This window comes from Numenius arquata, chromosome 2, assembly GCF_964106895.1.
Source record: "Numenius arquata chromosome 2, bNumArq3.hap1.1, whole genome shotgun sequence".
Classification (NCBI taxonomy): Eukaryota; Metazoa; Chordata; class Aves; order Charadriiformes; family Scolopacidae; genus Numenius; species Numenius arquata.
Window position 1 is genome coordinate 52,624,486 of NC_133577.1, and position 23,981 is coordinate 52,648,466.

The following is a 23,981-nucleotide window of genomic DNA, read 5'->3' on the forward strand; positions in this document are numbered from 1 at the left end:
AAAGGAAGAAGAAAGAAACCACCCCTGTGTCACTCAGCTCGAATGAGAAGAAAGTCAGCACTGTGCCCTTCAGGCTGATTCTCAGAGGAGGTTTGGTGCTGGGAGGTGCTGGGGCAAAGTATGGCACAGAGAAGAGGAGTTTCACATTAACCACCATCTTCTGCACAGCAGACCTGGCCAGACTAAGGAAGATCTGATATACTGCCTTTGAGTTGGTGAGGAGTAAACCATAGTGGGGGAAAAATACTGAGGAAAGAGTCACGTGAGTTCGCAGCAGGGAATGTCCCTTTGAAGGAGCTGTAACCCACATCCTCTCCACGTTACCATTCAAGAGTGGCTGCCCCAGCCAGGGCAGTGCATCTGCCGGGGCTTTCCCTGCTGCCAGCCAAGTGATAGTTTCCAGGATGGGCAAACGTGGGCAAGCAGGAAGAGGTTGGCTCTGCTGTGAGGTGCGGCGTGCATGTCTGACCTGCCACGGGGTTTTCCCATGTGGCACCCGGGGAGGGCTGTAATGAAGGGATGTTCCTCTGGAGTCAAGGGCTGAGTCTGCATCATTAGCACAACCCAGCCTAGACCTTCAAGCTGTTGCAGAAAGACCTGGCCTAAGCCCAAACCCTTCCAGGAGGGAGCGAACAGGGCACGGTCCGTCCCTTGTCAGGTGTCCACAGGGGTCATGCCACAGCAGCGGGGTGCATTACGCTACCAGCAGTAATCCTGAACGGGGCTGATTTTTGGTGTCGGCTCTGGGCCAGCGCCATTGCCAGCGTGGTGGGTGGGAAGCATGTGGGTCGCAACCCACTGCCCGCCTCTTTCCACCCAGGACGTGACCTTTGGGGAGCGGATGGTAGGTACGGAAAACCTGAAACATCTCTGCCTTGAAGCAGGCTGTGTCATCCAGCCTTGACCTTTTTCCTTGCCTACAGGCAGATGCCAGCCATGGGTCTCGTGGGTGGCAAAGCTGCGCAGCCCCACAGCAGTAGGTGCCCTTCCAGCCGAGCTGCCTCCCAGTTGCTCCCAGTGAATAATCCACCCAACCCCTCCAGGCTCAGTTCCCTTGCAACAAGGACCCATCCCAAATGGTTGTGCCAGTCCCACGCCTGGGTCTGTAGTTCTGTGCCTTGTGATGGCTTCTCTGATGTCTAATGGTGGTTCAGCTCATGCTCCAGTCTCTCCGCTGGGGAGGGAGGGCTTCGTAGGAGCTCTTCTCCAGCTCTCTCCCGTCCTCAGAAAACTTGTGGGAACTTAGTATCTTTAGAAGCTCTCACCCTCTATCAAATCTGTTTGGAAGGGCTCACTGGGTTAAAATGTTAAAAGAGTGGGGGAACGATGAGCAGATGCAGCTCTTGCCTAAGTTTTATGGCCTTAAGAAACCATACTAAAACCACGCTAAAAAAAAAAAGGCAGTTGTTTCCAGGAAAAGTTTTCCAAAGTCTCAACTTGATTTCCTTTCCAGCATCATGAAAGCCGCTCTTTGATAAATACCGTAATTAAAAAAACCCAACAGTCTTCTTTTTTTTTTTTCTCCAATTCGTTTTAATGTTACGGATTCAGTGGGGGAAGGCAGAGCTTAGAAGTATTTTCTCATATAAACATATCGTTTTTAGGAAGACGCTTTCTCCTTTAACAAGGGTCTTTCTGTTGGAAAATGGTTGCTTAGCTTTGCCCTGACAGCCCAGGGACAGTAAAACTTGTCAGCGTGAGTGAGGAACTGAGTGGCCCGGCTGGAGTAGGATAAGGCTGGTATTAACATTATTGTCCCTCTGGCTCCACGGCGGTGATGCCAAGAGACCCCCCCCTGCTCCCCGTGATCCCCCCCACCCCCCCCATAAGCTCTAACACAGCTGCTGGCTTGCGGCACATTTCTTTTCCTAGATGTCACCTTGGGGTTTTGTTTTTTTTCCTCCACTCTCTGGATTTCTAGGATGCTTGAACTCGTTTCTGACTGTGGTATTGCTGATGTGGATGGGCTGGGCTGCATTTTTAGGATCTGATTCAAAGCCCACTGAAGGCAGGAGCAATTTGCTGTTGATGTCAGTGGTCTCTGGAGCAGGCACTGTGTAACCGCTTTTTTTTTTTTTTTTTCTTATCCAGACAATCACAGTTAAAGGGAGGGAAGAAAAAAACCCCACAGCCGAAACAAGGATCCTGCTTAAAGCAGGGTATTGCACCAGACCCCCTCAAAGCAGTGAGAGATACCAAATTGCTCCCCCCTTGGGAAAATTGAGGCTGTCCTCTTTAAAAGAGGGATTTTTCTTTTTCTTTTCTACTCTCTCTCTTTGGATTTTGCGTTCGAAACCAATGAAGGGCTTTGTGAAGGGAAGGGAGGAAAAGGAAAAACCCAGTGAACTTATGGTGAGCATCCCAGGGACCTGCAATGCAGCCAGCCGATCGCGAACCTCTGGAAGATCTGGCCGTGCCAGCACTGCCTGAACCCATTTGGAAGGAGACCACAGCGCAACCCATACTGTCCACACCAGTGAGCAGTAGCCAGGATTGTCCCTCCAAGAGCGGGCAGGGGGTTACAGCAATTGCCGTGTTTGTCAATTGGGAGTATTCCTGGGAGGAGGAGGAGGAGGAGGGGTTGTAAGTTATCCCTTCTTTTTCAAATAATTTAAATACTGATAGAGGCAGTTGCTCCAGCGGAGGTGTTTCTGCTCCGTGCACGGTCCGTGTGGGCTGCTGTGTGCCACCAGAGACCAGGTTGTGTGGAGAAGATCGCCGTCAATGTAGGGTTGGATCAATGAAACTCTCAAAAGAAGAATTTCTACCAACAGACCCAAATTCCTGCTTTGCAGGTGGGTTAGAGGGGTTGGTTAAGCCCTCAGCTGCACTTCGTTTTGCCATGTGTCTATGGAAAATCTGATTATAAGACCCCCCGCTAGAGATGAGCAGCTAGTGTTTGGAGGAGCTGATATCAGACTGCTGGCAACAGGCGAGGTGAGATGAGAGATGCAGCATTTTGGGATGGGCTGAAGCTGGGGTGGGATGCAGGGATGCAGCATTTTGAGATGGGCTGAAGCTGGGTTGGGATGCAGGGATGCAGCATTTTGGGATGGGCTGAAGCTGGGTTGGGATGCAGGGATGCAGCATTTTGGGATGGGCTGAAGCTCTGCCCCTGGCAGAGAGGGCCAGACCCAGCGCAGCGAAAGGTGCAGCTCTGCAGATGTGCATGGGGCACCAGGCTCCCACCTCAGCTCAGGATCTGACTCAACGGCCACGTTATTGTCTTGGAGGGTGGATGATGTGAAATGATTCACCGTCATCAACCGCTGGCATTTGTCACGGTTGAGTCAGGGCTGTCGGGCTTAAAAACTGGCGGATTGGTTAAATGTTTTTGGAAGAGGGGAGATGTTGGGTCTTCTCCTTTGCCTGCTGCATTGCAGACCTCTGGACGGTGGCCAGCTTGCATGTGATGCTCTTCCCAGCAAGCACAAGGCAGAGACGGTTGGCAGAGCATGGAACCAGAGCTCAGTTGGGTCTACGAACTGCTTACAGAAGAAGAGCTGCCTCTCACAGATGCCTCTGTGCCCACCTTCACTTGGGAACCGGGTGCCTGCAGGAGGCTGGTGGCTTCCACTCCGTGATGGGTGCAGGTTGATGGGTCGTCTTCAGCCTGGAAAGTGACTTGCTGCTCCTGTCCTGTGCCCTCTTCATGCCATGGGATGCCAGTCCTCGCTGGGTGGCCCGTGGATCCCACACCCTGGGTTTGAGCTCTGTGAGGTGACGTGGAAATTCGCCGCTTTTGGTGCTGCTCAGTTTTAGTTTGCTGCCTTTCGAAGTCTTCAAATATCCTTGCAGCTACAGGAGGCTCAAGGGGAAACGCCAAACGCTCCGTCTCGTGAACAAAGCTGCAGACACCAAAGAGCTGCCAGGAGAGCAGGAACCAGTAGCTGATAGTGAGTGAAAAAAAATGTCTGTATAGGTAACCCTCGTTAGAACCTCCCAGTGTGGGGGCCAGGCTGAGGAGCTGCCAGGGAAGGTGTGTGAGATTTGGGTGGCTATTTAATTGGGAAGAATTACAGAGTCATTGGGACTGGATCGCTTATTTGACTTTCCCTGGGCTTCATCCAAAGCCTGCTGAAAGCTCACGTGATTTTCTTTTCCACTGACTTCCATGGGCTTTGGATCAGGATCTTTGTGCCTACAGGGTTATCTCAATTTCCTGGAACTCGTTCACTGTTTGAATTTGCTAAGTATGTTTACTGCCAGGCTGCCTTTTTCTTTAACTCCCGCCGTTGGATTGCAAAAAGTTCCCAGCAGTTGCTGGTTACGGGAGCGGTGTTGCCCTCTCAAAATTGGCTGTGCACGTCCCTGGGTGTCCCCTTCTCCGGGTGTCCCCTTCTCCGGCTGTCCCTGCATCACTCTTAAAACATCACAAGATCCATTACAAGCTTGCCTCTTGCAAACCATTTGGAACAGCTAGAGAAGATTCAGGAGTGTCAGGCATCATTATTATTATTATTATTATTTGATTTTTATATATATATGTATGTATTTTAATATATTATTTTTGAACCTCAGTCACTTTCATAGAATCATAGAATCGTCTAGGTTGGAAGAGACCCTTGGGATCATCGAGTCCAACCATCTACCCTACTCTACAAAGTTCTCCCCTATACCATATCCCCCAACACCACATCTAAACGGCTCTTAAACACATCCAGGGATGGTGACTCAACCCCCTCCCTGGGCAGCCTGTTCCAATGCCCGACCACTCTTTCTGTGAAAAATTCTTTCCTAATGTTCAGTCTAAACCTACCCTGCTGGAGCTTGAAGCCATTCCCTCTCGTTCTGTCATTAGTTACCTGTGCGAAGAGACCAGCACCAACCTCTCTACAGTGTCCTTTCAAGTAGTTGTAGAGAGTGATGAGGTCTCCCCTCAGCCTCCTCTTCCTCATACTAAACAGCCCCAGCTCCTTCAACTGCTCTTCATATGAAAGGCACGGGCTGCCCAGAAGACACCATGGTACCAGTGTCCCCGGCGCTGCCTGTCCCTGATCCATGCCTGCGCCTGTAACTGCCCCTTGATCTCCACGTGAGCCCTGTCGCTTCCCGCGTAACGGGCAGCATTTCTCCCGGGAAGACGGAAACGCCGGAGCACAAAACTCCTTGTTCCCAAGCGGCGGCATGCCTAGGGCAGAACATTTAATTAGCTGGATTAATGAATGCAGCTTCATCAATCCGCTCGATTAATAGATGAGCACGGACAATTCGGATGTTCTGATCGGCTCAGCTAGGATTGAGTCGAATTACTGCAGAGTGACGCAGATAAATTTGGGGGTGACAGGGTATTTTTTCTAGGCGACCAGGCGGGGAGGAAGCGTAGCCTTGCGGTCACAAACCTGCCCTTTGGGCTGGGAGATGGGGGGGGTTCACGTTGGGCCCTCCTGAGACCTTTCGTACAGCTCGGTACTGTGCGGTTTGCAGCGGCAGTGCAGGCTTGGAGACCTGTCTGTTGTCCACTTGGACTGACAGCTTTTTGATCAGATAAGGGTGAAAACCATGCCATTTTATGGGCAACAAGGATCTGAGTTTGCACAGTCTATACTACAAGTCCTTCCTTCCTTTTTTTCTTGTACTAACATAATACTAATAAATGCAGAATTTTTTTTTCTGGTAAAAGCCCTAGTTGTAAGCGTTTAGCACCTTCTGAAGAAAAAGGTGGCCTGACATTTAAAAATAGAGGAACCTAAAATGAGGGGGTGGTGTGGAGAGCAGAGGCTGGGGAGGAGCAGGGTTGAGCTGCTGCGCTGCCCATGGGTCCTCCTCCTTGGAGCCCCAGCAGATGATGGAGAGCCATCAGCGGAGGCTGTCCACCCCACTGCATCTCCCAGTGGAGATGCAGGGTGGTTGTGTCATCTCCAGCTTCTCACTCAGGAGAGCAGGTGCTGATGGTTGAGCGAGGCTTTGATGATCCTGCCTGGATTGCTACCAAAGTGCCTTTAATCCCAAAGCCTTCGGTCTGCTCTTTGGAGCAAAGCGCCCTCCGTAATATCTACAGGCTTGCAAACAAGTATGTACCTTGCTCTTCCACGTGAACTAGGGCAGGTCGACAGGTACCTCTTAGCAGTTTTTTAGGTGTGAATGGAAATCTGACTCCTTTAGGAAAATCCTGCTCATCCGGGAGTCAAGATAGTCCTTTAATTGTGGCAGCCGGATGGAAAAAAAAAAAAAGCAAGCAGCTTTTAAACCAGCCCCCTCTCCTCCTTGAGCACTTCTGAGTCCTCCGAGCTGACTCCTTTATGAGGGACAGCCCCTTTGCGTATGACATTTATTTCCTGGAGAAGGTGCTGGTGTGCGAGCGTGGTGGTTCGCATTTCAAAGGTTGACGAGCTAGTGTACAATTAGGAGCAGAGGCAGCTCCTGCAGACCGGAGGAGACAATTTGCATTGTTGCTCTCAAGGCAAATATTTCCCTTGAGTACACAGAGTCAAAGTACAGCTTGCAATATACATATATAAATATATATATATATTTATATATAAAGCCGGGGGCAAACTGCTGCTTTCCGGCAGCGAATGTGCCGGCTTCATTCTGAGCCGACGCCAGCCCCGTCCTCTTCTGCCGTGGGGCTGGGACCTCTCCCAGGGTTCTGGCAGCCGCTGGGAAGCTCTGCTTGAATCTGCTCTGCCAGCAGCACGTGGACACGGGGAATTACAGCTGCCCTCAGAAGGCGCGGGCGTTCACGTCTACCCAGGGCGGCTGGGAAAAGGTCTGGACAAAAACCCTGCCCTCCCTTTAAGTTTTAAGCGTCTGCTGCCGAGTCGGGAAGACCCCAGAACGTATTATTTGAAGGAGATTCGGTGTGCTGTTTTTAAAGGTAATCTTGGCCTTTATGTCGCATCTTAACACTTGGGATTTACAACGGGTTGCTCTTTCCGAGCGATTCCCACGGGTTAATAATGCCGTGTGAAGAGACTAATTAACTTCAGGAGAGTCACACACACACACACCCCCGCCCCGGCAGCGGAGAAGGCTCGGGGAGTTGTGGCCATCTTCTCCCCGGAGCTCGCCAAAGGCCATTGCCCAGGGGACGGCTCTGCTGTGTCAGAGCGCTTCAAACCCACTGGTGTCGCGGTGACCTTATTCCCCAGCTCCCTCCTATTCAACCTTTTTTTGCTCTGGTTTTATTTTTAAGGCCCTTGTCAAACACCGGATAACACTGCCCCTTGCCAAGGCGATCGCTGGCCAAAAGTCCTCTTCTAATGCAAACTGCAGGCGACGGCTCTCAAGCGCTGGTGGCCGCGCCGGGAGAGATGGGGACCTGCCTCCCCCTCCAGAGCGGTTCTCATTTCAGCACACCTGATGGACCAGGCGACGGCACCGAGGTGTCAGGCCAGGTCGAAGTCACTGGCGTGTTAGATGCTGCAGGAGTATCCGAGGAGCTTAAAATCATAGAATCACAGAACGGTTTGGATTGGAAGGGACCTTAAAGATCATCGAGTTCCAACCCCCCTGCCATGGGCAGGGACAACCTCCCACTAGAGCAGGTTGCTCAAAGCAGGGGACGGACTCTTGATCAGGGAGTGTAGGGGTAGGACGAGGGATAATGGTTTTAAACTGAAAGAGGGGAGATTTAGATTAGATACTAGAAAGAAATTCTTTGCTGTGAGGGTGGTGAGGCACTGGAACAGGTTGCCCAGAGAAGTTGTGGCTGCCCCATCCCTGGAGGTGTTCAAGGCCAGGCTGGATGGGGCTTTGAGCAACCTGGTCTGGTGGGAGATGTCCTTGTCCATGGCAGGGGGGTTGGAACGAGATTATTTTTAAGGTCCCTTCCAACCCAAACCGTTCTATGATTCTACGACTCTGTGCTGCTGCAGTGAGGTCCGGGTTTGCTGACCCACACGTCGGTTCAAACCCCTCACCTGGGCGAAATGTCATCCTGGCACCTGGGTGTAATCGTATACTTACTCGGAGAGGTCTTTTTTTTTTTTTTTTTTAATTTGCTAATATAAAAATCGCTGCTTTGCTAAGAGACTCCTGAGTACAAAGTGTTTTTTGCAGGCAGCAAGCACAGCGTGTTCTCGGACGGCGGCGTGCAGGTACACAGCTCTGCCCTAAGAAGAGTAATTCAGAGTTAGGATTTACCTTGGCATTATCCAGCGCCACCTCACACACACACATTTAACCTCTCCCCAAGGCTGAGGTTTCCTGCTGTATTTTTTGCAAGGAAAGCTGCTTAAAAATTTTTTTTTTTTTTTTTAAATTTTCTTTTTCTTTCTTTTTCTCCTTCTTCTACTTCTACTCGGGATCGAGTTCACCGGTCCCGTTACAGAGTCAGTACATTCAGAGCACTCCCTTTACACTGGTTCAGCTTTTCTGGGTAAATAACCATCCCTAGGTGTGTCTGGTGTCGAGACCTTCTGGTACATTTCAGTGCTGATGTGGCAGATCCCAGGAGCCACAAGGTTTTTCCAACAAAGACGGAGAGGTGCTGCCGGCCCTTTGCAAAGACCCCCTTGCAGTAGCAGGTACGTGTAGATGCTTGTGTCCAGCAAGAGAAATTCATAGACTCACAGAATGGTTTGGGTTGGAAGGGACCTTAAAGATCATCGAGTTCCAGCCCCCCTGCCATGGGCAGGGACACCTCCCACCAGACCAGGTTGCTCAAAGCCCCATCCAGTCTGGCCTTGAACACCTCCAGGGATGGGGCAGCCACAGCTTCTCTGGGCAACCTGTTCCAGTGCCTCACCACCCTCACAGGAAAGAATTTCTTCCTGATATCTAATCTAAATCTCCCCTCTTCCAATTTAAAACCATTATCCCTCATCCTATCACTCCACTTCCTGACAAAGAGTCCCTCTCCGGCTCTCCTGTAGGCTCCCTTCAGATACTGGAAGGCCGCTATGAGGTCTCCCCGGAGCCTTCTCTTCTCCAGGCTGAACAACCCCAGCTCTCTCAGCCTGTCCTCGTAGCAGAGGTGCTCCAGCCCTTCGGTCATCCTAAATCCAAATCCATCCTAAGGAGTGTGTGGAGGGGAGGGGGCTCCAAGTGACACGGAAATAAAGAGACGTAACAAAATGCGGGTGAAGGGGTTGTCTGTTTTTTGCCAGTGCAGAGGAGCAGAGGAATAAGCAGTGGTGTGGAAGCTATGTAAGCTCAGGGGGTGTTGAGCTCAGAAGGTAAAGGTTTCTAGCCCTTCACGCAGACCAGAGGGATGGTAGGGGCAGAAAGAGTGGCTGGGTCCCAAGGAGGACCTCTCCCAGACGTATCCAGCCTCAGGTTCAACCCGACTCCTGCACCCACGGTGTTTCTCCACACCTGCCTGTCCTGCACAGGCTGCCCTGCACCAAGAGGAGCCAGGCCATGGGCCTTTCTGTGTCACGGAAGATGATGGAGCATTTGTGTCCTGTGCTGGAGGAGAGGGTCCTGGGACAACTACCTCCCCTGGTCTTTCCTCCAACACAGGCATCTGCTGACCTCCCATCTCCCCCCACCACTGCTGGCTCACAGATCAGTTCCACGCTCCACGGGTGTCCCTTTGGTGTCTGTCAACTGGAGAAACATTCAAACAGGAGAAAATCAGAGATGAAAATATTGCAAGTTAAGGTTTTTTGGGTTGTATTTTTTTTTTTTCCTGTAGAAAGCCCCTTAAAATTTGGGGGGCTGAGGGGAAAACCAGGAATTTTTCTTCTCCAGAAAAACATGCCGTGGTTTTTTGAGAGAAACCACTGTGCATCGACAGACATGAAAGGTGGGGCGATGCCATGCTCACTGGGGAGTCAGCACATTCGGCTAAGTCCTGGGAGTTGCCTCCACTGCTGGCTGGCCCAGGAGAGACCTAGGAGAAGCTCCATCCTCCCTCTGCCTGCGTTTCTCCTCCTGAAAAGCGGGGTTGGTGGTACTGCCTTTCTATCCAAAGTTCTTTGCAGCACCTGGGTGTCGTGTAGTGGAAACTGCCACGTCCACGAAGACATGACACAAAGCCAGGGGGAGATTTTTATTTTTTATTTTTTTTTTTCACTGTGGGGTTGTGCTCCAGTGCCACCGAGCAGCCCGGGAGGATGACTTTAGAAAGGTGTTGTTTGTTTTTCCTGCTTCCCGTCACCGGGCAGAACCTGAGGAGAGAGAGACTCACCCGTGATAATTGCTGTGTGCCGGGGCCATGTGGCAGTTATAAATAAATATGTAAAAATAAAATTACCTGTCCGGAGGTGAGCACGCGGGCGGAAGGCGTTATCTCCATCTGCAGCTTTGATTGCACCGTGGAGCAGAAAAAAACTCCTTCAGGTCTTCGCTTTCCCTTCCTGGGTCTCGCACCAAGATTCTGCCGTCCCTCGGGGCGCATCCGAAGCTCTGACCGTGTGCACGGTTCACACGTCTTCCCCTTTGGTTCCCGACAAAACGAGCCCAGAGTGATGACAACGTGGTGTGGCAGGGTGATGGCTGCCACGCTTTGAGCTCCCTCTTCCCTTTGGCCTTCAGGCCGTGCCTGCGATTTCTCGGTGTCACCAACCGGATAGTCCCCTTTCTGACTCTGTCCCTGACTGCTCTCGCCATCCGCACGCAATACCAGCGGGGACACGCTCTCCCTCGTGTGCACGGCTGGAGAGAGGGACCGTCCCCTCCTACCCCTGTGCTTCATTCAGGTTGCACCAGGCAAAAGGTACCTGCAGAAGGCAAAAGCCTCTGCTCTCCCCAAAGGATGCTTCGACCAGGGGAGGAGCGGCGTGGCACCAGTTTCACCTCTGAGGTGTGGTGGCAATAGGCAGAGGAGGCTTGTGAACGTGGGAGAGCTTCAAACAGAGGAGCCTGTCCCGGGAAGAGGCACGTTTCTTTTAAATCAGGGGTACTTCCTGGCTTTTTATTTCATCCTGCAAGTGCATTCGTGTCCTCTCATGCTCTGTAGCGCTAGCCTCACCAGAATACCTTAAATTCTCCATCTAGGGCCACGTCCTGGGATTTCTCAAAGCTGGGAGCTGTGTTTGTTCTTGGCATGCTAGGAGGGCCTTCCTGGGCCGTTTTCAGTTGGATTACAATTCCCAGACATTGAGTCAGGCAACGAGCATGAAACCTGCTGAGGTTGTACATGGAAAGCGAGAAGGGTTCCCTTGATATCACCAGCGATTGCCCCATCACAATCTGGTGGTGGTGGAGCAAGACAAGCTGCACGTCCCTGAATCCCTGCAACCCACCCCATCACATTTTCTAGGTCTTGAAGAATTTTCTTGTTAAGTCTCAGCTCCTGGAGCCACATGAGTTTGTGTCCAGCCAAAGTTTCAAGAGAGGCATAAAGCTATCTGGACCTAAAGCCAGTTCCGTGACGGGAAGAGGGGGACTCTCCTGCATCCAGTGTGGATGAAGAAGACCCCGAGGAAAGAGCTCCCTACGCTTTTCTCCTTGCCCAGCTGGGAATGCCCTTTCTTCCAAGCTGTTTATAGCCCTGCTCCCGTGGACTGGGCACTGGGAGGCCATGTTGCATGATGAAGGATTAGGTAATTTCCTTCCCTTCTCCTCTGGAAGGTGTTTTGATTAGCATAACCATTGTGTTCCCAAATTAGCTTGTATTCCCGTCTTTGCCCGTAGGCTGGCTTTTCCTGTTACAAGCCTGCTCTGGCACAGCGATACAGCTTTCCAGGAGCCGCAGCATCCCATCCCAGCGCACAGCTTACGTCGAGATGGATCCAGCTATGCTCCGTCTACCAATCTGCCCTTCCTGAGTGACCTCCGGCTGATGGTGAGACCTCAGAGAGCTGGTCCTACAGCCCCGTGGCTCTCCAGTGCCTGGGCAGAGCTGTGTGGAAACTTTCAATCAGCCCAAGCTTTGATGCAGGGCTTGGGGGACCATGGCATGTGCTGGCCCGAGACCAGGAGCGGCCGGAACCATGGTGCATCTCCATCCCTGCCATCACGGCAGAGGGACCGTTAACTTCTGGCACAGGCTGAGGTGCACAGCTCTGGTGTCTCAAGCCATCCTGGCTCGGTGGTTCTCAGTCCATCTGGCACGTCCCTCTGCCAGTCAGTCACCTGTTTCTTCTTTCCTCCTGCCAAGCATCATCCTGAACTGAAACTACGCAACGTTCTGTGAGAATATTAAGAGTAGAACGTGGAATATATTCCAAGTGCCGACAAGATAGACAGACACACACAGAGAGTGACTAGTCAGGGGCTCCTGAGTGCCGTGGAGAGCAGGAACTGCTCACAGAGCGGCTTCATGCAGCTGAGAAGCTGAAGTTGCTGGTTGGCATGTCTCTTTGGTGTCAAGCCTTGTCCCCAGAGAATGCGTCTGGGGGTCCAAAATCAGCTGGTTAACGCTCATTCGCTGCCGGCTGAGCCATGGGAGGTGTTGTAACTTCACAACCTTCCCTCTGCGGAGTTAAGTCTAAGTAAATTCTCCGGCAGAACAAGTTTAAATAAGTTCTGCTTAAAACATCCCCGAGGAGGGATGGAGGAACTGACAAACCACATGGGTATTTGACCTTGCCCCATTCCAAAGCTTGTGTCATTATGCCTAGAAACAGCCTGGAGCAATCTGTCACCAGATTTCAGATGGACTTGCACAGCGGGAGCCCTGCTATGGCCAGGAGGGGAGAAGAAAGGATGCCACAAGAATGTGATGTTCTTGATGAGGCCAGTGGGAAATGCAGTCCCTTCCTGTGCAGGGATCTCCTGGGCTTCATGATGTCTCCAGGTACATGATCTTGCCTTTGGGCCTACTGAATTTTGTCTTGTCCTCAAGGTCTGCTTGCTCTGCTCATGAGATATCCAACCCTCCTCTGACTTTGGAGAAAGATGGCCATGCCCAGGTCCTGCATGATGCCCCGGCTGACCAGCAGCAATTCTCCTCCCATGTAGCTGTCACTCCTGTCTCAGAAGGAAAGGGCTTGGGTTCACGTCTAGCCCCAAACCTGGTTTGCAAGTCACAGGATGCTACTGCCAACTATTGCAGCCTCACCTCTGAAGTTCATGTGTGCCACATCAGCACTTTCCTCCAGCCTATGAGAGATTCCCAAACTGGGAGCCACCTGAGGGTCCTGGCTTCCACCAAAACCCATCCCAGACTCCAGGGTGGCTCTGTCCTAGGGAAACACGATGTCCATCTCTGGCAGCAGATTAACTGCGCCTTTTTCCACCAGAAAGGCAGGATGGGTGGGTGCACCTCCTTGGCTAAGTGGCCACCAAATGCTTGGAGGTTGTTAGCACAGTGGTGAGCAACTCCCTGGGGAACGACACAGGCTTTCGGGAGCTGTGCAGACCTCCCGAGGGGCACACCTGCCTCCCACCCCATGACTGCCCAGCTAGTGCTGCTCCCACCAGCATTCAGGGCGTCTCATGGAGCAGAGCTGTGGGGTTGGGGCAGCAGTGGAATGGGGATCTAAGGGGTGAACACTGCGAGTGCTCCTGGAAAAGCGTGATTTGACAAACACCCAGGGCAAGGCCAAGATGCTGAGACACGGGGGCTTAGTGCCTTCTGGGAACCGGGCTGTCCTCCTGGTCTCTGGCTGCCAGCCCCACTGATTGAGGGTCTCCTGCAGGTCCTGGTTCATATATCACGTCCGGGTGGTATTTTCCAATTCCGCATTGATATGGAGCTGGGATGAAAAAGGGGGATGCCAGGGCGTACCCTGCTCCAGAAGCAGGCACGGCTGTGGCGTGGTGCATTTTCTAATCCCGACCTCAGCCCTGCCACCGCAGACACACAGGGGCGAGGAAGCTCTTGCCGCTACCTCCCCACCGTCGCACTGCGGTCCCGCCGTGCTCCGCTGCAGCATCCACCTCCAGTTTCCATCGCTGGAGCAGAGCTGCTGCTTATTAAACCCAGACCAGCGAGTGCTTGGCAAGGCACACGGGCCAGGAGGAGGCCAGACGGACCGATTCCTGCTTTTATTAAAAAAAAAAAAAGGGAGGCTGCTTCCAGAATCTCCAAAGGGACGGAGTGTGGATGTGGGGCCGCTTAGAGGATCAGCCCGGCTGGTAGACAACGCGGCATCGTGTCCATGGTGCAGGCAGCAGCCGAATCTGGAGCAAAGGACTCTTCTGCTCTCGCTCCTATCAGTTGTTTTTTTTTTTGTTTTGGTGTATTTTTGTAGCGATAAGTGTAAAATGGTGGGAGCGAGGGCGGCAGGCACCTCTCCACCTCCCCGAGGGCTCAGGAACGAAACGCACCACTGAGCCCCGGGCCGAGCTGACCGCCCTCCTGTAGGAAAACACAAGCCGTGCCTGTCTGCCTGCCTGCTCAGCCACAGCCCGGATGCAGATTGCCTGGGGATGGGACAGGGCGCTTGGTCACAGTCCCAGCCGGCTCCCCAGGTAGGATTTCGTGGTCATCTCTCCACAAAAGTTGGGCCTTCAGAAAGAGCAGGGCTGCGAGGCACCTCAGGGAGTCCTGCAGACCTTGCGGCAGGGTTTTGTTTGACAACTGCTGTGCAGAGCTAAAAATACCCCAGCGATGGTTATGAATTTAGGATAACTAATGCATCCAGTGGAAAGATTTGGAGCCATTCCAGGGCTAAACAACAGCTTCTTCACCAACAGCCAAAGACTTGTGGATGCAAAAATAACCAGGAACTGAAAAACTTGAGCTGGAGCAAGGGATTTTCAAACTGAACCCAAGAAAAACTTTCTAGCGGTGAGGACAACCGTGGATAATCGCCAGCACTTTGGTTGTTTTAACAACAGGGTACACAGACCTCTGGATTTGGGCTGGACGCTACCTCTGGGCAGGAGTTGGGAGAACTAGTAGTTAGGGACAACTCCTTTGATATGGGGTGAAAGCAAATTATACTGATAATATAGGACCCGGTGGCCTGGATCAGCAGCGTAGCGCAAGACTTGGAAGAAAACACCATGGTGGGAGGTATAGGCGTGACATCTCAAAAAGTGGGAAGAAAGACCCAAGAATAGACCAACTGGAGACCGTGGATGATTGGGAGGAGTGCTGTGGGGAGAAACAGCTTTGAGCCACGTAGGTATCGGTGGGCAGAGGGCAAGCAAGGGTTTCAGACATCTGTCTACAGACCCGAAACGCAGCTGGGGAAGGAGCAGAGGGAGCCCGTCCCCTGAGCGCATCTGCACCACGGTGGCAGGGGAAACCCAAGTTCACATCCCAGCTCCGTCTGCCTGGGGTTTCACTCCACGCCATGCATTTCCCCACACGTCTCCCTCCCTCTGCCCTCGTCGTTGTTCCGTGCTGAAGCACACACTCGATCACTCGTTTGGCTGGAGACAGTAAGAGTGAGCCCACCTCCCTGTGCCCCGGGTGCTTGGCTGGGGCAGTGCGTGCCAGTCCCTGCCCCAGCGAATAATGAAGTGCTCAGTGCTTCGCCAAGAGAGCTCGAGAGAGCCCAGCCCTGCGTCTCCCACAGGCAGCAGGCATGAGATAACTCCTCCGGCTCCCCGGGATGCTCGCAGCAAGAGTGCCCGGCTGCCCGCTCCGCCACGGCTGCAGCTGGAGAAAGGAGACCCCACGGGGCTTGGGACATCAGTTCTGTTCAGACCCCGCGTTCCTGCTTCTGAGCATTTCAGTTTGAGAAGGTCCTCGGTGAGTTTAACCAGCTGGCGGTGATCCTGAGGGGCACGGGGGCAGGGCTGGATCCCAAACCTTTGTACCTTTGCCTGGAGGGCTGAATGCTGGACTGCTCTCTCCCTATGGCAGAGTCATGGCCATCCATGAGTCTTCCCACTCCAGGTCCTGCCCGTGGTGGGGAGCCCGGCCCTGCCCGGTTTGCCTGCAGCCTGTAGAAAACCCCCAAAAAAGTCTCCAAGTTCTCGTGAATGTTGAGAATAGAAGCATTTGTGCTTATTTCAGGTCCCTCTGCAGAAGGCCTGTTATCATAATTAGCCAAAACGTTTCTCCATTAGCATATTTTTTTTTTCCCCCCCTGTTTCCATCGCATCAGCCCCCATGAAACAGTCACTTATTCTCCTTGCCGTTGTGTCGAGATGTACCAGGCTGCGGGCAGGACCTGCCACCCCTCCCCAGCCCGGCCTCAATAGCACGGCTTGTTCTCCGCGCCAGGGGCGACCATGGGGTGGCAGCTGACGTACATCCCAGGGACGCCACCGACAGACAGACAGCAGCCCCGGCTACCACCCCAGGAGAAGGTCTGGCCACTGAAACGTGGTAACAGAGGTGGCCCAAGCACCTACAACAGGCTGCAAGGGTGGAGATGGGAGAGGGCTGGAAGATCCCGACGGCCTGCCCTGCGGTGTCAAACCATGGCTCCCTCCCAGCCACTTTTATAATAAATTCGTTTCTTACTCCGCAGCCGGTGCCCAGGGTGCACGCCACAGGCGCGGGAAAGGGCGAGAGAGACCACTTTGAGCTTGGCTGAAGATGTGGGGGCGCGACATATTCCCACCTGAGCCCGGACCTTGTGTGCCATTTTGGGTGAAAAGCGTAGCCAGCGCAACCTTGTGTTTTACGGAGCAGGCAGCAAACCTTGCTCTATCGCCTTATGGCTCCTGCTTGGTTGGGCGTCTGGGTGGGTGGTTGGTTGGTTTTGGAGGCACATTTCTGGGGAGTTGCTCTAAGTGGACCTCCTTTGGCAGGGAGGTTGGACTAGATGATCTCCAGAGGTCCCTTCCAGCCCCATGTGATTCTGTGATTCTGTGGTTCTCACGTTCATATGGCACAGACCGGCAGGGTACAGCATCTCCCAAAGAGTTCCCTGGCTCTTCTCCAGCGGTTTAGCTTAATAGTTGGTCCCTTCCAACGTGAAGGGGGTCCCTTCCAACCTTTCCCTTTTCATTTCAAGGTACTGGAGCATCCAAATCACTTCCAGATGGCTAACTCCCTCCGGTGCAAACAGCCACCTTGAGAAAAACACCTCCAATTTCTTCTTCTGTCCCACCACAGGAGGTCATGCCCAGGCTGGCAAGCGCACAGAGGGCACGTACCCAGAGGAGAGCCACCACGCTGAGTGGCACTGGCCATCGTGGGCAGCTCTGGGCATGGCTTTGTCCCCGTTCTGGGCAAGCTGGTGGCTGAGGGACCAGACCCAGCGCTCTTTAAGAAAGGTCCCCGCCGGGGTCGGGCATCTTTAGGGTGCGATCTGCTTCGCCCTTGAGGAGGGTCCAGCCTGTGAACCAGCATGCCCACCCCCTGGAGGCATCTCCCCAGGTTTCCCACCCACCCTCTCCCAGCCTTCAGGCTTGTGCTGACACCCCGGGGCAGCCGCAGCCGGCGCAGACCGATGCCGGACAACCCACCCCCGCCGGGGCAAAGGTCTGCGAGGCTTCCCCGGCCCCGGGGGGGGGGATGGTTCTCGGTACCGACCCTCCAGCTGCCGCTCATCCCGCTGCCCCGGGCGATGCTCCGGGGGCGGTGGGCTCCTTCCCTCCGGGGGCGAGGCGGGGGCGGAGATGGGGGGGGGGGGAACACACACACACACTACATGCCCCCACAGTGCCGGGGCGGCGCGTTCCCGTCCCCGTCCCCTCCCGTCCCGTCCCGTCCCGCCCCGTCGCGCTGAGTGGGCCCCGCGGCGCGGCGGGGAGCGGCGGGGCGGGACGGGGCGGGACGGGGCGGCCCCGAGCCCCCGGCGAGACAGCGGCGGAAAGTGCCACGACTCCAGACGGCCGCGGCGGCGAGGATAGGCGCGGGGGGGGGGGGGGGAAAACACACACCCGCGACCCGGCACGGGTGGGTAGGCGACCCTCACCCCCTCTCTCTCTCTTTCTCTCTCTCTCTCTACCCCCGCTTCCCTCTTTCCCCTTCCACGCCTGGGCGTCCCCCCCGTGGGATAGCTTCTCCCCCCCCCCCCCGCCTCCATCTCCTGTCCCCCGCTGCGAGGGGACGCGGCGGGTCCGTTTCCCACCCCTACCCCCCTTCCTCCTTCCCCCGGGCTGTCAGCAGACGTGGAGTGGGGGGGTGAGGGGGGGGGGACACGACACACGACACCCACGCGCGGGAGGGGTGTCCCGCGTGGAAGCGGGGAAGGGGTAGGGGGGGGCTGGCATGCCGGGTTTGGCGGGGGGGGGGGGGGGGCTGGCCACGTTTTGGCGAGGGGAGGGGGTTCGGGGGGGGGTGGTATTTGTCGGGCGGATGAATGGCCCGCGGAATGGCGGCGTGTGCGGCCGGCCGGGGAGGGACGGGAGGGGAGAGGAGGGGAAGGGACGGGCCTCGCCCGCCCCCCCCCGCCCCGAGCCTCCCCCCCGGGTCCCGGCCCCGGTCCCGGCCCGGCAGCGCTCAAACCCCTTCCCCTGCCCGAGCGCCGGCCTGATGAATTTCATTAATCTGATTAAGCGCGGTTACAAAAGGTCACAGCTCTCAAGCGGTTGTGCTTTAAATATATATATTTTTTTTATTTTTTTTTTTTTTCCTTAACTAAGCCCTCTCCCCCGCAAAAATATATCCATCCCCAGCGCTGGGAGACACCCCCCCGCCCCTGCAGCGCGGGGTCCGGCGATGCCCGAAGCGTTTGGAGAGAGGTGTTGGACCCTGTAAGCGGAGATTCCCCCCTCCATCCCGGGGTCTTTGCCAACGGGATGTCGCCGGATTTGCTGGGCGGACGCCCCCCACCCCCCCCCCCGCCCCAGCTCCTCGGTCCTGGGGGTAGAGCATCCTCACCAGCACGCGTGGCCGGGTCCCCCGCCTGAAATGTCAGCTCTCCTCTTGGCAGGAGCGATGGCAGCGGCCTCCCCTTGCCCACATCCCTGGGAAATGGCTGGAAGGAGCCGGGCGCTACCTGGGATGCGAACCCCCAGCAGAAGCTGAGGGGGGGGCCAGCGCTGAAACCCCGCTTCTGGCCGGGGAGGGGAGGGAAAATTTGTAATAGCCGCTGCAGAGATTAGTCAGGCTGCAGCTGTGTTACAGGGCTGTTACCCTCTTCTCGTGTATATATATATATATATATATGGGTTTTCTGCCTTTTTGGATATTTATTATTTTTATTTTTTTTAAACTTAGGGAGGGAGCTGGCAGCGCTGCCAAGGGCCCGGCTGCTGCCGCTGCTGCCACGCTGCCGGAGCTAATGGAGCGCTAAGACACGTTCAATTAAGTCGAGCTCTAACTGTTGAGGATCTGGAGTTGCTGCCTGGAGTAACGCAGGCTGCCGGGAGGCTGGAAATAAATGCACAGTCACTTTGGCAGAAAATGTGTTTAAAGAGCGGCTGCTGGGGAGGCGGGCAGGACCCCACTCGTGGCGTGGGGGCTTTTCTCCTCTTGTTTTTTAATTTTTGCCCTTCTCTGTCGCAACAGGGTGGAGAGGGAAGCTCCAGCAGGAGCGTCTGGTGATTGTGTTTTATCTGCTGGCGGCGCTGGCTGCCTTCTCCCGACGCCCGTCGGCAGGGTCAGGCCTCCCGGTTCCCTCTGCCTTGTCACTCTCCCTCCTTAGTGCTGGAGGAAGGATGTCTCTGGCCGTGGCTCTCTCCTCACGCTGCCTTTTGGCCAGGGAAGGAGATGAGACCTTATTTCTTCTTTGAAGCGGAGGGCGGGCAGTGCCCTCCCCAGGCAGCGACCGGTCCCTTAGGTGCTGCTGCCGCCTTCTCGCCCCCTTGACCCGGGAGATATTTTTGCATTTTGGAAAAAAGGCGAAATCTCAGCCTGGAAACTTGTGTGTTGGGTCAGCCAGCTTCTACTGACTTGCGTGTGCGTGTTTAGGGAGGCGAGAGTTTTTTATTTGTTTGCGTGGGTTTGTTTTTGGTTGGTTTTTTTTTTGGTTTTTAACCTGCTGGGAGGTGCTGGAGAGGAAAGGGAGCCGCAGGTGCTTCACAGGCAGGTGTCGCCGCGGGCTATGCAGAGCCCGGCTGCATGAACCCACTTCTCTCTTTCTCTGGCCTCTGACACCCCATCACTTCTTCTTCTACGTGGCTCTAACCTGAGGTGCCGCCCTGACACCGTGGCAAAGTGCAAGCCTTGGATTGCAGGGGAACAGAGCATCTTTTCCCCTCCGCAGCACCTATCCAGACCAGGAGGAGGTGACGTGTCTTTTCCTTTGGCTGTGTGAAGAAGTAAGGTTTAATAAGTAGTTCTTTACACAACCTGTCTCTTCCTTTGCTTCCTGCCCACCTAACGCTTGACCTGGCTGATTTAAACCAGGCTTGGTGAAGGGCCGAGCGGCAACGTTACTGAATTCCCATGGATTTCATGGGAAGTGGTTGCAGAAGGGTCGGAAAGGCTGAAGAAGAGGTGGGAAGGCTCTCGCCTGGTTGTCGACACTCGGCTGTCTCTGGCAAACGCGACCACAAGACACTGAGCGTGGCCCCGGTGCTGTCACTCCGTGTGCCCGTGGGTCGGTTCATCCTGGAAGCTTTTTGGTGCCGAAAAACCAGCAAGGCTCAGAGCTTTACTGTTTCTGCTTCCTTAGGGAGAGTTGGACTTTTGCTCAGGGCAAACAGAGGTAACTGCATGTGCAGGGTGGTGTGGAAAGTCAGGTCGCCTGGGCTGTTATCTGGGATGTTGGGAAGCTTGATGGATAATGAGAAAAAGCCATAGGAACCAAAGAGTCGGAGCACAGCATTTCAGCTGGCTCCTTTACTTGGGAAGGCCAAGTGAAATACCAGTTTTCCATTTTATTCCTGTTCTGGTGGTGGTGAAAAGCTTTATCTGAACAGGCTATTTTGGGGAAGGAGTTTACATATGGAGATACTTGATGATTTCCACTGTTTTGGCTGGGTGAGGGGTAGAGGAGGATCCTGCTCAAGAAACTTCACGCGGGTAAATATGCTCAGTGTCAGATGTGAACTTGATTTTTTGAACGTGGACTCTGATAGCCGGTGGTGTCCCTGCACCCCTTAGGCACACAACCCTCTCCCAAAGCAGCCTGGGCGTCAGATTGAAAAAATGCCATCGCAGGGACAAAGTCCCGTGGAGGACCAGAAGGTGCAGAGGGGAAGATGCTGGAGTCTTCAAGCCTCTTCGAAGCCTGGCTGTTGAGCTGGACCCGTACACGTGAAACTATCTTCTAGGTATCTGCAAGCAGAGAAGCAGTGGTACCTTCGGTGCCCTATTTTTCCATGTCCTGGCTGAGGCTTTTTGCAGGTGGGAAGCGTGGGGGGCTTTCCTGCCAAAGGACAAGACACACACTCTCCTGCGCGGGGGGACTGCGTCTCGTTGTGCAAATCCAGGAGCAAACTTCCAGCCCTTTTGAAGCGTGAAGGCGGCGAGGTCAGGAAATGCCAAAGCAGAGCTTCACTCCTGATGCAAACGCTGTGGCGTGTTGCTTCTTGCATTTATGCATCAGGAAGTTCCCAGAGGAAGACTTTTCCTTAGCCTCAAAATGCCGAAGCCAGCCTGGTTTGATTTAAGCGCGCGTGGTAGCGTACAGCCTGCCGCCGTCTTCGCACCATCGGAGCGATAGGCTCTTCCCCAAACAAGTTGTTGGGCTGGTCCGTGCCAGGTCTCGACCGCAGGAGGAACTCTACTGGTAGAACTTGCTCCTTGGAGTCAGCACCGGGTCTGCCAGGACCGTTCCCGCGCCGCCGGCCGCGGGGCACAAGCGTTGAGACGGGACCGAAGTTTCCCGTTGCCGTGATTAGCGCCGCTGGGAGTAATTGCTGCCCGCTTGGCATCTCTCTGCTCTTCATTCCGGATCGTCTCTCGGTATATGCCTGCCCGTGGGAGCAGCGCGGAGTTCCCCTGGTCCAGCGGTGGGAGCTTGCGGATGGTCCCTGCGAGCATCTCGGCTGCTTTTCACAAGCTCCGACTGCTGCGATAGCAGGTCCCACAGCTCCTCTGGGTTAGTGCTCCAGGCTGCCTTTTCCTTGTGTTGGTTTTATTTTGGAGGGGGTTGTTGGGTTGTTTTTTTGTTTTTTTTTTTGGGGGGGGGGTATTTTTTGTTTTTTGTTTTGTTTTTTTTTTATGTTGAGCTGGGAAGGACTTTTGACACTAATCTGCATCCTTATCTCACCCTGGCTGTAAAGCCTGAGAGGAGGCAAGGTACAGGCAGGTTTTACTGCAGTGGGGCTGGGCGAGGCTGCCTGTGGGGCAGAGGGAGCGTGGGGGCTCAAACACAAGGGTTCTGGGTGTGTGTGGGGGGGTTCAGCAGTGTTGGGGTGAGCTGTTGGGGCAGGCAGAGGGCTCTGACACCGTGGCTTCGCATCCGGCACTGCTGCCTCAACCGCCTCACCGCCCCGCGCTCTGAGTAATAACGCCGTCCTCTCTCATCCATCCTCTGCCTGCTGGATGCCTCTGTGCCTGAGGTTTGGGTTTTTTCGGTTTTTTGTTTTTTTTTTTTTCCTCCGTTCCCATCCTCCGGGGGCTCCATCCAGCTGCTTTTGGAGGTGGCGGGAGCAGCCGGTGGGGTTGGAGTGCATTTGCCAGCGCTCGGTGGTGTCCTTGCCCTAAGCTGGAGCAGTAAACTTTTATCTAAATATGAATCTGTGGCGACGCGAGGTCAGGAAGGGTTTATTTTTACCGACGTGTCGGGGTTGCTGGGTGAGGAATGCAGGTCGCCTTGTTCTGCCCCTAAAACAGCTCCTGGGTGCTACGGCGTAGCCCCGAAACCAGCACAAGGTCATGGGTATGCGTTCGCCAGCCCTCGTTTTTATTTACTGCCAGGGAGAGGAAATCCAGCCCTTCTCACCCTGTGGCTTGGGAGTTATCTGTCCGTCCTGGTGGGGACCATCCCAAAGAGATGCTGCCTACTCAGAAGGGAGTGACTTGGCAGCGGATGCGCCGGGATGGAACCGGCCGAGGCCGTTTAAATCCAAAACGGCCGGGGCGGAGGTGAAATAGCGATGCCCGTAGTATCAGCTGGGATCTCGAGCGGTGCCCCGGAGTAGAAAGTTGGCCCTGCCAGGGGAGGCTGGTTCCAGCTGGCGTCGGTGGCCCTCCTGCCTGCCAGCTCTCTCCTGCTTCGCCTGGGGATGCTCGGAGAGGCGGGCAGGGAGGGGTTGGCTGCTGGTTAAAAACATCCTTCCCCGGGCAGGTGGGTGTCTCTGGTGGGAGATGGCCTCTTTGCAGCTCCTTCCAGCTCTGCACCCCCTGCCTGGGGGTCGGAGGAGAGCTTTTCGTTGCACTGTCCCCCCCATTGCTGCAATAGCATCTCGGAGCTGCGGGTTGGGCTGCCAGTTCTCTGCTCCAGCTGTTGGAAAAGACCAGGCTCCGAGGCCTCTCCCTGCGAGCACTGAGGTTTTGAAAAGATGCTGATCCTCCTTAGTTTTATTCTTATTTTTGCCTCCTCCCCTTCCAGCCCCTCCCTCCCTCCCTTCCTCCCTCCTTCCTCAACCCACAACCTCTTAAAGAGGAAATTTGATAACGTTTGCAGTTAAGCGTGGGGATGGGAGCTTCTGATAGCCGAGGACTTTCTGCATTTTCCTGATTACGCTTCGAGGCACAATGATGAGAAACCGCAGCCTGGCACCTCCTGGAAAGTGCCCCTTTGCAGATTAACCGCCTAACTTCAGCATCCGGGGGTTCACGAGCCGCCTCGGAGCCGTGTGGAGGTGACGGGAGTAACACGCGAGTGGGACAGCAGAGAAGAGATTGGCTTCGAAATTAGGGACGGGGTTCAATTAGCAATTAGGAAGAGTGGAGGTAGCAGCATCTTTCTCCGTGCCTGGCTGCACCCTGCCTGCCAGGTCTCAGACCAGGAGGTACGGTGTCCATTGCGGCTCCATGTGTTACGGGTGGAGAAACTGAGGCTGGAGAGGAACGGTGGGAAAGGACCCTGTGCCTGGTTTGCCCACCAGCTAATAGCAGAGGTGGAAAGAGAATTGCCACATCCAGTGCTCCCTTTGCAAGTCTCACTTCTTCCTGCGGTCATCTGTTGGGGAGATGAGATAATTAATGACCATATTTTTTTTTTTTTACATTTATTTTATTTTTAAATTTAGCTTTAACTTGTGACTTTTATGGGTATTTGCATCTCAAGGAAATAGTTGAAATCTCAAGAAAACCAAAGACTTGGTTTTCTGTGTGGCGTCTGTGCGTGAAGCATCATTGCTAGGTGTCTATCGTTGCTGGGAGCAGCTACCCATCAGGATGCGGTCACCATGTGTCCTCCCCACCTGGCTGGGCAGAAGCCAGCAGTGCCGCAGGTGGTCAGGGCTGCTGCAAAGCTGGGGAAAGCTCTCCTGTGCACGCCTTCTACTTCCAG

At 54.5% G+C, this 23,981-nt stretch overlaps 1 protein-coding gene across 1 annotated transcript in view; it reads left to right on the forward strand.

Annotated features, from left to right (window-relative positions):
• Positions 1–17,478: 17,478 nt before the first annotated feature.
• RRBP1 (ribosome binding protein 1) overlaps positions 17,479–23,981 on the forward strand; it is a 29,894-nt gene continuing 23,391 nt past the window's right edge. Inside the window, exon 1 of the mRNA XM_074144244.1 lies at positions 17,479–17,584. The gene's annotated coding sequence lies outside the window, so the exon portion shown is untranslated. The remainder of the gene's footprint in view (positions 17,585–23,981) is intronic.